This window comes from Sinohyriopsis cumingii, chromosome 14 (assembly GCF_028554795.1).
Source record: "Sinohyriopsis cumingii isolate HCF-2022 chromosome 14, ASM2855479v2, whole genome shotgun sequence".
Taxonomy (NCBI): domain Eukaryota; kingdom Metazoa; phylum Mollusca; class Bivalvia; order Unionida; family Unionidae; genus Sinohyriopsis; species Sinohyriopsis cumingii.
Window position 1 is genome coordinate 29418056 of NC_142974.1, and position 11775 is coordinate 29429830.

An 11775-nucleotide genomic window follows, 5' to 3' on the forward strand; every position below is an offset into this window, starting at 1 on the left:
GCCTACCATCATCCCCGTTATCGTGTCTGAGGATATAAGTTGATGGACCGATAAAATCATTAAGAGACTTTCTTAGTTCTGGCGTGTTGTATCTTGGAAACTTAAAATCGGGTAAATCGGCTTCTGCGATATTATACTCGGTTAGGAATTTTTGTTTATTATCAATTCTGCTAGTGGATATTACCCCGATGATTCTTTCATTGATATATTCCATGTCTGATATAAGTTGATTTAACACCTCAACGTGTTTTTGTGCTTTTGTTTCCCGTAGCTGTTCTAGTTGTGATTGGTAAATACGATTAATCTCGATAAAAAACCTATCGATATCATTTAAATTAACTTCGGCCTCGACGACCGATCCAGGAGTTTTCTCGTACCTAAAATACCAATACATGGTATTCCTGTCTTGAAATGTAAACCAGTCGGGGGGTGACGAGTTTTTCATAACAAACAAAACATCTCGATAATTGGGATTAATCTCATGATACGATTGTTTGCCCTCGGGGTTTTCATAAGGTGGATTCTTAGGCCAACCTAGTATGGTTCTTATTGAACTGTTATAGATATCAACCATATACCCCGGTGTGCTTATTTCAATCGTCGACGATAACGTCGGTTCATGAACCGTAATAGCGATTTTTGATTCTTTTCCTGTGATCGATTTTATCCTGCGTTGAAATTCTTTATTGATTTGTTCTATTTGGTATGACCCAGTTGGTATTGTAACCTCCTCCCAGTTTGGGGTTCCATCGGGTTTATTTTTCCGTGCAAAAACCAGCGAGTTATTAGGTTGTTGTCCGTTAAATGCGTCCGCTCGAATATTAGGCCAACTGTGATATACTCGCAATTTTGCCAGCGCTATTTCCTTCACTGGAACCGGTGATGGAAAGTTTACACTGAATTCGGGTTTCGTTGATGTTATCGATATCATATTTGTTTGTACCGGAGTGGTGTTCTCCGCGATCCGCTGAAGTAATTGAAACCCTTCGGGGTTCAGCGACATTATTATTATTTGTTGTCTTTAGTGTTTAATATTAATAACCAGAGCCCATTGAGGTGGTTCCGGCTTCCAGTTGAAAATCCTCGATTTTTGACATCGCGGAGCTATACAACTGGACCATCGTGGAGAATTCAACATCGGATACGAACAAATTATCAATCGATAACGAGATCAACCCGGATAATTTCGAGTACGCGTCGGATACTATTTGATGTTTTACTGTGTACTCGTCGAGTTTTTTCTGAAAACACGATGATATCTTCCTAGTGATTGCGTTGGCGACTCCAGCAATTGTTGTCATTGCGGAGACAGCGATTGGAACAGCGATCGGGGCTATCGTGGTTACCGTGGATAAAATAACACCGGCGCCAGCTACTATACCCGACACCGAGTACACGACCGCGTCGATGGCGGTTATTTTTCGGCGGTATTTTTTTATTTTTGCACGGTATTGTTCGGAAAGCGTTTTCAAGTTCGCGGAAAATTCTTTTGCGGTATCGAATCGATATTGATGTGACGTAGGTGATACCTCTGATTCAATTTCCTTGGTGGTCATTTTTATTTTAAAAGAGCTAGTGTTTTTAATTACTTAGATTCGCTGCAAATTCCACATACCATGTAATGTTTGCCCGGGCTAGATTTCTATCAACGGCATAAATTGTAAACTGTTCAGTTGCGTTCCTGTCTATAATTGTTGATATTGTATTGTTAAACCCGGATGAACTCGACGATAATATATTAAACTGCATCATTGAAACCAGTGTCAGTCGATAAATGCCCTTAACAGTTGCGGTAATATTTACTGTATTCTGTGTAGGAGTCCAATCGAATGATCCATGCCGAATTGTGTATACTGTGTTGATGATGTTCTCATGAGGGATTTTTATTTTTTCGAATTGCTCTGCTACTCTCGGTAGTCCGTCTTTAATCGCTTCAACATCAGTTTTAATCGTTCCTATTTCCTGTATATGCGTGTCCACATCTTTTTTGTTCGCTGCAACCCTAGTAATGAGTGTATTTATTTCCTGTATATGCGTGTCTATACTTTTTTTGTTCGCTATAACATTAATTTTGAGTACTTCTATTTCCCCTTCATGCACGTCTATACTTTTTTTGCTCGCTATAGCATTAGTGTTAATTGTTTCTATTCTCTGTCCATGCGCGTCTACATTATTTATGATCGTTACAACATTAGTTTTGATTGTTTCTATTTCCCGTGTATTCTCGGTCATACTTTTTTTGTTCGCCGCAACATCAAGTTTGATTGTTCCTATTTCATATGTATGCACGTCTATGCTTTTTTTGTTCGCTGCAACATCAGTTTTGATTATTCCTATTCCCCGCCAATACGCGTCTACATTTTTTTTGTTCGCTTCAACATCAGTTTTGATTGTTCCTATTTCCTGTGTATGCGCGTCTACACTCTTTTTGTTCGCTTCAATATCAGTTTTGATTGTTCCTATTTCCTGTGTATGCGCGTCCATATTATTTATGATCGTTGTAACATCAGTTCTGATTGTTTCTATTTTCCGTCCATGCGAGTCTACATTATTTATGATCGTTGCAACATTAGCGCCGATTATTTCTATTTCCCGTTCATGCGCGTCTACACTCTTTTTGTTCGTTGCAACATCAGTTTTGATTGTTTCTATTTCCTGTCTATACGCAGTGATATCATTTATAGTTATTGTGATTTCATCCGGTTTGGTATTTTTTTTACCAAGGAATTTATCAACGGCGCTATCAACCCTGTTAAAATTTTTTCGTAACGTGTAAAATTGGCCCGACAGCGTCGTAAACTCCGAAATAGTATTTTTTATTGTTGCAAGATTTGGTTCGGTTACAGTCGGGGTTCCAAAAAAACTAGCGGTAGTGAGTTGTATATCGGCGACAGATTTTTTCACCTCGGTGGCAGATTTTTTCACCTGCGCGTCAAGTTCGGTCACCGATCTATCTAACCTTGTAAAACCGTTCTGGACTAATGTTACCCTATCCTCTATCTCCAATATATGTTTACCCGGTCTGAATCGTCCGTCGGCGGTATACAACGCGATAGTGCCATCGTCGGCATCACGCTGTCGTGTTAAAACGTCATTCAGTGACATATTACTGGATTTCAATTTACCCTGGCGGTCTTGAAATACAACTATTTCGCCTGGGTCAACACTTGTTAAATTCAACATATCAGCGATTTCATCCTCAATTAGTTTTTTTATGTCGGCGGCGGCCGTTTCCGTGGATTCTTTCAGCGCCGAAACCGGTCGTCCCCAAATATCAATCATCGTTATTGTAGAAAAAAACGACGTTTCTAATTAACCCGCCGGGTCTCTACGACCCCACTAGTGTATTCGTTTACAACCACATGAGGTGGTTTCCGCGATGATGAAATCGCCGCGAGTACGTTCAATACCTCACGGCCACATATCGGTGGGTCACTTAATCGCTGCGTTGGCAGCGTGGAATAAAAAACCCGGGCTGAACACGCCCGGGCTGAACACGCCCGGATATACCGCATGAACTCTTTCGGCGGAGCTAACCCGTATGAATCAAAATAGACGATTGCACGCGGATCAATCGCGTATGCAACCCAATGAGTTCCCGCTCCGGAGGACCCATCGAGGTTAATTATGCCGGTTTCAATATTCCTTGGTGCCGCCGGTAATTGATCCCTCATAAAAACACCTCTGAAGTTTTTTATCGCTAGCGCGTTTGCGGCGTCTATTAAATCAAAATTAGACATTGGAGTCATAGACTCAGGAGTCATAGACTCAGGAGTCATAGACTCAGGAGTCATTGACTCCCGAGTTAATAAACGGTTCCCGGTAGTCTTAGACCCTTTCCCGAGTACCATGAATACGGGGTTCCCGGTAGTCTTAGACCCTTTCCGGCTACGGGTCGTTTTTTTTGTAGCCTTTCCCGGTTGCCTTCTTCAATGCCATCCCCGCCGCGGTACCAACGGCCCCCAACGCAGCCGCCTTAGCCACTGCTGGGGCCGCCGCGGCAATCAATGCCGGAATCGCAGCTAACAGCGGAAATATCCCACCGGTCTTTTCCATGTTTTTAATTGCTGCGGCTGAAAAATCTATTTGAACTCCCTTTTTATTCTTCATCGCATCATTGAAATGTTTTATTTGACGCACCGTCAACGATATCTTATGATTACCACCTGCCATCTGCGACGGCTTCAGCGTTATTGTGGTCCCGCATTGTTTAGCCGACTTTGATCGTAATTTCTTGACTTGACCATCAGTCAACTCTACACTGACGACACTATACGACATTTATTGTAAACGCGTTTTGTGCTTTCAATTACATGTTTTCCACTGGCACATCAACGATTCTCATTCGTCCACCAACACCTTCTAGCAGCATTGATTTATCGCTGAGAATGACAGCAACCGCTCTATAATCGGCGCCACCCGGGGCTATACGAGCTCGGAAGTGTATATCAACGACGGATTGTCTCGTTAAATCAAGATGTTCCAGCGAAAAATAATAAATCGGATACAGGTTTTTAAAATCAAGTTGCGATATTTGCAAACCAGTGTCGACGTTTTGATCACGACCCATATATGACAGCAATCGATGGTACACACGTGCGATATGGTTGTCGCCGTAATTAAGCTGTATGTCCTCGGATGGTTCCTGTTGTCCGTTTATTCTCAGCGAAACATCCCTGACTCCTAATTGATCAAATATCATATGGCTGCGTTCTTGACTGCCCAATCGTTCCCTATTCTGTAGCGCTATGAATATATGACGCGGGGCTGAAACACCCTGTTTTGATGCCAGGTGCCATGTAAACGTATCGGCGACGTTATCTTCTTTAGCATCAGTTGTTACCGCTAGCCAACTCAACAACGATTTCCCTCCCTGTTCCATAAATGCTAACAATCGTGCCTCCGTGGTAACTGATGGAGTCAGCACCGGCATCCACAATGCCATTTTAGTTAAAACAACCTTACCGGCAGCGACGCCAGCAGCACGCCATATTGCATTGTTATCATCGCCCCTTCGCGTCAGCGCGATTGTATGCTTAGCCCCATAGATAACTTTTCTAACATTTCTGCAGAATCCAAATATGTGATGGAGTGGAATCGCGCATGAAAACTTTCGGCGTGGTCTTTGCAACATCCCTACTCGTGCTGCGAATCCCATATTGTAATTATCGTTAAGACTTTTTATAACAGTGAAATCAGCGCCTGGTCTTGCTCTGCGGTCTGGGTTATTTGCTTCAGCCTGTGGGTCAATTGCGGTATCTCTTGCCGTCAGCACGTTAACGTACTGAAGATGATCAGCGTTATTGGTGGTGTCCTTTGCGAACATCATAGATGGACCCGCCGATCTTGTATAATCATCCGAGTATCTCGCCAACCCAATTATCGTTGTTGCAACATCAACCTCGCGTTCTATTGATTCAATTTCTCGCCCGTCAATAAGATATCTGGCGCTCTCAAATGACGCCATGATACCGTTGTTGACGAAGCCAACTCGAACACGATGGTCATCTGCGTATGGTGCATTATCGGCGGCATTTGTCACGAGTTCTCCCTCGATTTCGATAAACGCTTCACACGGCAGAAAGTATTTACTGGTATCTTGGACTTGAAGTTCAATTCGCGATCGTAGGTCAGGTTGCGCTGCATAATAAGAATAAAATTGATAATCACGGACAGAATCATCCCTGCGCACTGGGGCGTCCATATCAAACGCGGGATCAGCGGTACGCGCAAACATTCTATTATTTATCATGTTGATGTTTTCAATTGCGATTTTTTCGTCGTAAATTCTTTGAATTTAAACCACTCCCCGCTATCGCGTTCATGAGCGCGTTGGTTGCCGCATCGGCGGATGGCGAAGTCGCCAACGACTCTAATTTTTCTTCCACGGCGTTATTTATTACTTTACTGACATTTGCAGGCATCACTGTCGTTGATGGCATTACCGGTGGTTTCTGTTTTTTTCTCCTGGATTTCACCAACGACATTAGTTTGTCTCGCGCGGCTGAAAGCACCTTTCCGGCAACATCTCCAATGGCACTAATACCCTTATCACGAATAACATCAATAGCCTTCATTCCTAATTGTTTGGCTAACGGCGCTACTTTTGGAGCCATTCTTGTAAATAACCCCGCAATGGTGCTACCGAGACCATCTCCATAGTACGCGCGGTAAACAGGCAATCGCGAGTTTACCACGTAGACGAGTACTGGTTTATCATGGTTGTAGTGTATGATCATCCTTATTAAAAACACCAGTTTTCCAATTAATCATCCACGAGCTCGTCTATGAGCGTTCGATATGCATTAATGTCCATAATACCGCCTGCAAATAACCGCTTGCAAATATCAGCGGCCTCATTGATTATTTCCGTAGAGTTATTTCCGGCTCGTTTTCCTCCGATTAGTACTTCCAGCCGTGATATATCACTGAGAACACTATTAGGGCAGGTAACGCCGTAGGATTCTTTACCAACAGAGTATCCTTTTCCTTTTTTTGGTGTTATACTCTTAACTTCCTTGTGGAATGCGTCGTAATCGGATTTACTACGATGTGGTAATGCATCTTTATGTTTACTTGCTAAATACACTATTCTTGCCCAGTCCTTTAACGACTTTATATTTTTCTCGTAACCGCTATTCATATGCTTCTTATCTCGTATGCTCTTAGCAAAATTGTTGGCAGTAAAATTAATTAATTCTTCCCTGTTGCTGAAGTCTCTAATTTGATCTATTGTGCTCTTCTTGAGTACAATACGGGGTATATTCCCCTCTTTTTCTTCCGGTATTTCTTCTTCTGGTGTTTCTTCGGGTATTTCTTCTTCTGGTTCTTTCGCAGTAGCGCCTAGTTCTTCCTCGTCGGTCATTGTAACATAAGGTTCTTGTGGTTCGGTTATAGCGAGTGGTGGTGGCCTCAGTGTTGTAGCAGCCGCTATTTTTGCAGGGAGTGTTTCTAAAGACCTTTTTGTTTGTTTTGTCTCTACCGCTATCTTTTCAAGCGCACCAAGAACGGGTACAGTTACCGCCGTAACATCCTTAGTCGCTTTAGTTACCGGGGCAAATAACTGTTCACTTCCAACAGCAAAATCAGTTTGCATTTGTTGTCGCGTTTGAAGTTTCTCTCTCACTCTGTCTCGTAACGGTATAAACTTTTCAAGCGCTGCTAGTCGCTCTCTGGCTAGCCGAGTAGTAAGTGATTCACCTACCATTATTGTAAATTGCTCAGCAAATTTCTAATTTTCCGCCGAGTGTACCATCGGGGGCTCCACGGAGTTTTCGTCTATAATCCTTCTAATGTTTTTGATCTTACTAGAAATCTCCCGGCGTCGTTCATAAACACGTCCGAGTTTTTTTCGTATTATTTCAACGGCAGTGAATAGTCCAATGAATGCATTTGCGTCATTGTGGTACAGGTTCTCATTAATCGTATGTTGTAATCGTTTTATAAAAAAGTACTCGCGGGCCAGGGTAAAACGCCCCCGTTTCGACTGTTCGTTAATAATCTCATAATCGGATAATATTTTTTCACTGTCGAGACCATCAGATAATTCAATTCCTTGATTTTTTAATTTTGAAATCTCAGTTAATATATTATTGATGTCTTCGATATTCATTATTCTTATAAACATCTTATTTCTAATATCAAAAAATTTAATAAAATTATTGGGGGTCATTTTTGACCCCGTTTTTTGTATGGACAGTACAATGCCGTAGATCTCCACTCGAGTGTTGTGGCAGATTACAGGCATACATGGACAGTACAATGCCGTAGATCTCCACTCGAGTGTTGTGGCAGATTGCAGGCATATACATATACTTAATTAAGGACATTCACATCTTGGAACCCCAAAGCATACATCTCCGGGAGGGAGGCCTAGGGTGACAAACGTCATCGTAGACCACCCAGAAGATATGCTTGGGGGACATCACTACATGTACTTAATTAAGGATGAATATATTTACAATGAAATGATTGATGGATGATGGGACGGCACAAGACAGCACAAACATAAAACGGCGGGGCGGAACTCTACGGCCAATTCAACCAATCAAAAGCAACCCAATTAAATTAACCCGGTTGCATGATTGTGAACAAAAGACAACCACACGCCCGGGTCAAGAGCGTGGGTTAGTTTCGATTAGTTGAATTGGCTTTCGAAAGCCCCAGGCTTATAACGAGTCATCTTATATATAAAGTGACTAATACAGCGGCGTCAGTCACAAGGTGTGTGTTAATTTGAATTCCCTTGAATCGTTGAATCATTAAATACTTATTAATGGTGTTTCACGGCATTTAAATGAAACCAAATACTCAAATAAAACATTAAAAAAAAGAATACAGCTGTTAGATAACAACGTGTATTTCATTAGTTTTCATCGTAAAATGATTAATTAATCGCAACATTAATTGGACTTCAAGGGACGTAACTCTTGTCATGCGACGCTATCACAAAACGAGTTATCTCCCTTTGATGTTATATATGAAAATCGAATTCTGTGTCCGGTCCTTTTTGAGATCGCTGTTTGATATACTCGTTCTGCAGCAAATCGTACTGAGGTGATACAAATGTCAAAATATTTTCCTGCCTCATTCATCGACTGAAATATTTTTTCCTCGTGAGTTGTTGTATCAAATGATTTGACGCCCCTTGTTGCTTTTGAGTACTTACCAGTTTGGCCTTTTTTACTGTTTTCACTCTGAGAGATGGCTTGCAAATTACACAGTCTGTTATTTTGAGGGCATCCATCAATATGATCAATAACGAGACGATCTTTGATCAATCCGTGGAAACATTCATAGATGATTCTGTGACAGAGATATTTTTTTCCCTCCAGCAGTAAACATCAAATATCCGTGATTGTTTTTCCATCCAACCGGCTTCTTCAGTCTACGATTTCTAACAATGCCGTCGCGAGATGCCTCGTAATTGACGAGCAGGGGATGCGGCTGAAATTCTTGGTCCATTTGTATAATAATACTACTTGTCTAATTTATTATTTGGTTTAATTATGAATCTTTCAACGTAGTCTTGGGGGGTTTTGATGACGAAGTCGGCGGTGGGGTTGATGACGGCGTTTTTTATTCGTTTATCGTAATAGCGTTTTAGTTCCCTGTATCGCTTTTCGCCACAATTGATACACAACTGCGATTTTCCTCTTACACCGACGTGACAAACCAAGCACGGGAGGGGGCCAAGAGAACCATTGCGAACGCTTTGTAAATGATACCCGCAGAATTCACCTCTACATGATTTATTGCACGGGGTTATCGACCCAATCATTAACCATTTGCAGTGATTCATTATACTATATTCTTTTATTTAAATACTTGTTTTAATTATATGGATGAGTTTGAGAGATTAGCAGTAATTAAGCCCTGGAAAAATATTAAGTTCAATCTCGATAGAGTCCTCAAGGACACACCAAAAGCGTTAATAAACGATAAAACCCTGTTGAATAAAATACGCGATTGTATCAATGAATTCAAGCGTGATGGTGCATCTCATAGTTGGTCAACATTTCGAATTGATGGTGTTGTTGATGCTACCATGAACGACAACCGCGCAGCAATGATAATATCACAACTTGACGGTAAAAGGTATTTCTTCAGAGTAAAATTCATTGTCCGGGTGGAATCAGGCGATTGGATCATACGTGATAAATTTGAACCAGTTTTCAGCGACAAGAAAACAGTCACTGTCAGCCGCGACTCCAAGCCGGGTTTGTTAACCGGAGTTGACAGACCATACTATGAACGAGCGTATCCTGAAACAGCAGTTGTTTATGGAATATACCCGTTAAATAAGAAACCTGATATCGGAAAACTGAAACCGATGAAACAGTCAACGGGGATAAATTGTGTAGCAGAACGAATAATAGAGCATTTTACAAATGCATGTCGAGGAAACAAATTGACTGATTTACGACGTAGCAAAATCAACCAGTGGGAACTAACCGTAAAAGAGCGTGGAGCGACCATCAGCGACATAGCGAGATTAGAAACATCGCTGAGATTTCCAATAACCGTTACAACGATAACCGGTGAAGTATTATACGAATCGAAGTATAAATCGAAGGGAGCCCCAATCAAAATTATCGATCATAACGAACACGCATGGACACCCGCGATCACAATATTTCCACGGGATAGAACAGTAAAGTATATACCCGAAGAATTTTTAGGAGAACAATTCTCCAGGGATGGTTTTCTCGCGGAGAGGAAACTATTTGATGCTATCGCTTATTTGTGTAAAAACGACCCTGTATCAGTGTGGTTACTTCGCAGCGCTGAAAACGATGCGGATACCTTTGATCAGTTTGTAAGACCAAACGGTGAATTATATCGCACTGAAGCATTTCACAACAGGATGAAAAAAACCGCCATAGAATTTGAAGAGCATGATGAACAACTGCTAACAAATTGTTTTACGATTCCATCGGTTGTAGCTCATGTTGCAGCAAGGAAAAATGCGTGGAGACCAACGCGCAAGGAATTTCTGCCGGATGTACAATCCAGTTGTTTGGAGTATTATCACGGTGGATTATGGAACACTGAATACAACCGCGACGCTATGATCTCGGTTGATATGGTTGCCTGTTATCCAGCAAGTTTTCTCGGGTATGGATCCGCCGCTGAGTACTTTAGACGATTTGGACACCCCAGTCATGAAATGACTCGTGTTGCTATTAATGGACCACTGCCTGATTTTGATTTAACCGGATTTGCTCGCATAGTATCATTTGAATTCGCGGCAGGACTCCATCGCTGTTGCTATATTTGGATCGGTAGACACATGGCTGAAAAGAAGTGGCTGCCAATAGCGCTGCTACGGTATATGATTGATTGTAGCATGCTAGTTTCGTTGATTGTCAGTGACGCAATTATATCATACCGGGCACAGACTGAAGTCTGGTTACCAGAACCGGAGCGTCTAGATAGCATAATTGACGAGTCCAGAAAAAACATTGATGCCGACGAGGAATATATCATCGAATGGTCCAGGAGGATATTCAACCAACGAAACCGCGAGGCAAAAGATCTCGGTAGAAGAATAATCGGTAAGTTCACACAAGGTGGAAAAAACTACGACTACAAACGATATTGCTCACGGCTGATTATAGATGACGCAGAATATGATTTCGTAATCAAGGACGCAGTGGCAAAAAATAGATACGTGAACTGCAAAACAGCTTTCTTGTCCAATGGAACGAGGTTGGGTACAGTTGTTACCTACAGCGATGGAGACAGCCCGGCATACCCGCATTTGAGGGCGTCTATGCTGGGTTATGCCGCTATTAATTTATTCTCGATGATAAATAGATTTCCCGATACCGCGGTTAGAGTAGCCGTTGATTCATTTTATATTGACGTAGCGTATAAGGGAAACGTAGCCGAGTTTACTAGTCCGGACGAGAGTTGGGGTACATGGAGAATTAAAAATGAAATACGACGCGATTATTCCCCGTCAGCAGATGTCACCGTTGAGAACAACTACTTACGCGGTGATAAATTGTCAGAATGGTCTAATGCACCATCGTGTTCTGATCCAATTTGTAGACACAAGACGGTTTATTTAAGCGGCTGTGGCGGGTCGGGAAAGACGACTCGGGCAATTGAATTATTTCGAACGCGGGCAAGTATAATCGTGCTTACACCGACCCATAGACTAGCGCGAGAGATAAAACAACGAAATGTTGACGCCGTTACTTATCACAGCTTTTTTCGATACAGCGGCGGTGAGTGGACTCCTGATCGAATGGGTGAAAAATTTATTCC